Source organism: Blastomyces dermatitidis, assembly GCF_000003525.1.
Source record: "Blastomyces dermatitidis ER-3 genomic scaffold supercont1.10, whole genome shotgun sequence".
NCBI classification, from domain to species: Eukaryota; Fungi; Ascomycota; class Eurotiomycetes; order Onygenales; family Ajellomycetaceae; genus Blastomyces; species Blastomyces dermatitidis.
The window spans coordinates 3,221,855-3,224,431 of record NW_025544783.1 but is presented as its reverse complement, the minus strand read 5'-3'; positions in this window follow the sequence as shown (position 1 = coordinate 3,224,431).

Sequence of the window (2,577 nt, the reverse complement as noted above, 5' to 3'; positions counted from 1 at the left end):
ACTGACTCATGAAATGCCTTATCACTTCTTCTATGAGGTTTGCACTGTTATCAGTTAGAATCTCACACAGTATTTCATAGTTGACATAGATCTCATCATGTAGAAACTTCATCATCATCTTCTCTATTGTCTCTGAAACTGCTTTTACAACTGGCCAGTCAGTAGTGTAATCAATAGCAGTGATTATTCATCAATTTCCATTTGGTGTTCGCAGCAATATGTCTATAAGGTTCATCTCTCATTATTTGAACAGTTGTATCATACACTTTATCTGATGTTGTGCTTCTTCACATTCTAACCCTTTCTTAGATTCTTTCGCAACCTGGTAATTCAGGCACTTATGAGCATACATCTGAATGTCCTCGGCCATGCTTGGCCAGTACACTCTTGATTCAAGTACACTCATGAGTTCAGGGCTTTCTAAGTGACTGAATTCTTTGTACATGTGAGTCACTAAGTTGCATTGAAATGAAGATTCTAGATAAAGAGCTTCTGCATATTCTAGATTACAGTAAAGCACAATGTTGTTTTTCAATTTTCTCAGCTTGAAGTTCAGAAGCATCTCTTCTACTACTTTTATAAAACACTTATCATCTGATATCTTGTCATTCTTCAAGTGAGAGATTATGATATTCACTCATTCTGATTCATTACATTCTCTCAGCATGTTTAACATGAATGTTTCTTGTGCCTGATTTGCAGAATTCTCACTCATGAAATCAGATCTGTGACTGATTGTATCAGATATCACTGTGTCTGATTCTTTTCAGTATTTAATATGAAGATTATACACTTGAAACTCTGAGATTCAACATACTAAGTGTTTGAAAGGTTTTGTTATTGATTGTAGATAGATGAGGCTTTTATGATCTGTGATTATCATTGTTGTATATCTGTTGTCAATATATCTATCTTATAACATCAGTGTGTGCTTGATTGCTAGCAATTCCTTTTCATACACTGAGTAATTAAGCTCAGTGTCTGATAGTTTCCTACCATTGTACATTATCAGATGCAGCTTGCTGTTCTTACTCATCTGTAGAAGAGTGTCTCTGATAGCTCATTCAGATGCATCTGTCTTGATATAGAAAGGTTTATCATGATCTGGTTGAATAAGCACTGAGAATGTTATTATATGTTTTCTCAGTGTGAGAAAAGCCTCTTCACACATGGCATTTCAGATGATTGAATAAAACTTCTTCTTTCACAGATTTGCATCTGTTTCTCTTAAGAGATCTGAGAGTGATGCAGATATTCATGTGAAATCCTTGATGAACCTGCAGTAGTATGAGATCAACTTAAGAAACTGTTATACATGATGTACATTTCTCAGCTGCAGTCAATTTACTATGACATTCAATTTCTCTGAGATGAGGTGTATACAGTCATCACTTACTATATGTTCTATGAACTTCAACTCTTCTGTTTCAAACACACACTTGATTGATTTGATGTAGAGCTTATACTCTGTCAGAGTTGTAAGCACTTCATCAAGATACTTCAGATGTTTGTTATATAAGTTTGAAAAGACTAGAATGTCATCAAGATATACAAGGCATGAGGTTTCATTCTGTTTATAAAGAATCATATTCATCATTGTTTAGAAGATGGCAGGTGCATTTATCAGACTGAATAGCATTATCAGGAATTTGAACTTTTCTCATTGTATATTAAATGCAGTTTATGAGACTGACAGTTCATCTACACAGATCTGTCAGTATTCTGAGAGAAGATTGATCTTTGATAGATATCAGATGTTTTCAACTGTATTCAACTGTTGTTGAATCTGTGACAGTGAATATTCATTCTTGATTGTAAGCTTATTGAGTGCTTGATAATCAATACATATTCATCACTTCTCATCTGTCTTTTTCACAAATAGAACTGAAAAGCCTCATGTGCTTGATGAGAGTTGTATGAGACCATGTTCTAGAAGGTCAGTGATCTGATGCTTCTGTTCTTCAAGATGTGTTTGTGACAGGGGGTACATGTTCTGATTGACTGATTTTGTGTCCTCTGTGTCAATCTCATGTATGAATCCTCATTCCAGCAGCAATTCCAGTGAAAGATCTGTTTGAAAGACCTTCTCATGCTTCTTCAGAAGCTTCTTCATACACTTGTCCTCTCACATATTCTTTATCTTGGTTTTCTCTGCTTTCAGATCCTGTATGATATACAGAATGCTTTCAGATGAGATCTTGTGAATTGTTCTCTTTACTTGTTAGTGTGTAAGCAGATTTAACCCTTCTATATCAGGGATGTGAAATGTCCTTCTCATATCAGTTGATAGAATTGTATGAATCATTTTCTTTCTATCAGTCAACTGTATATAGCATGTACATCATTGAATCTGTGAGTTGAATCTTTGAAATCAATTGAGTCTGAGAATAAGATTGTATTTCACATTCTGCAGCTCTCACGCTCAAATATAGCAAGATCATTCTTCAAAGTGCAAGAGAACTCTTACTTTTGCAGGTAATATCAGATATCAGTTATCAGATAATCTTATGTATCAGAGATTCTTCACTCAGCAGACCTCTTTCAATCTTCAGATTATATGATTATCAATATATTGTA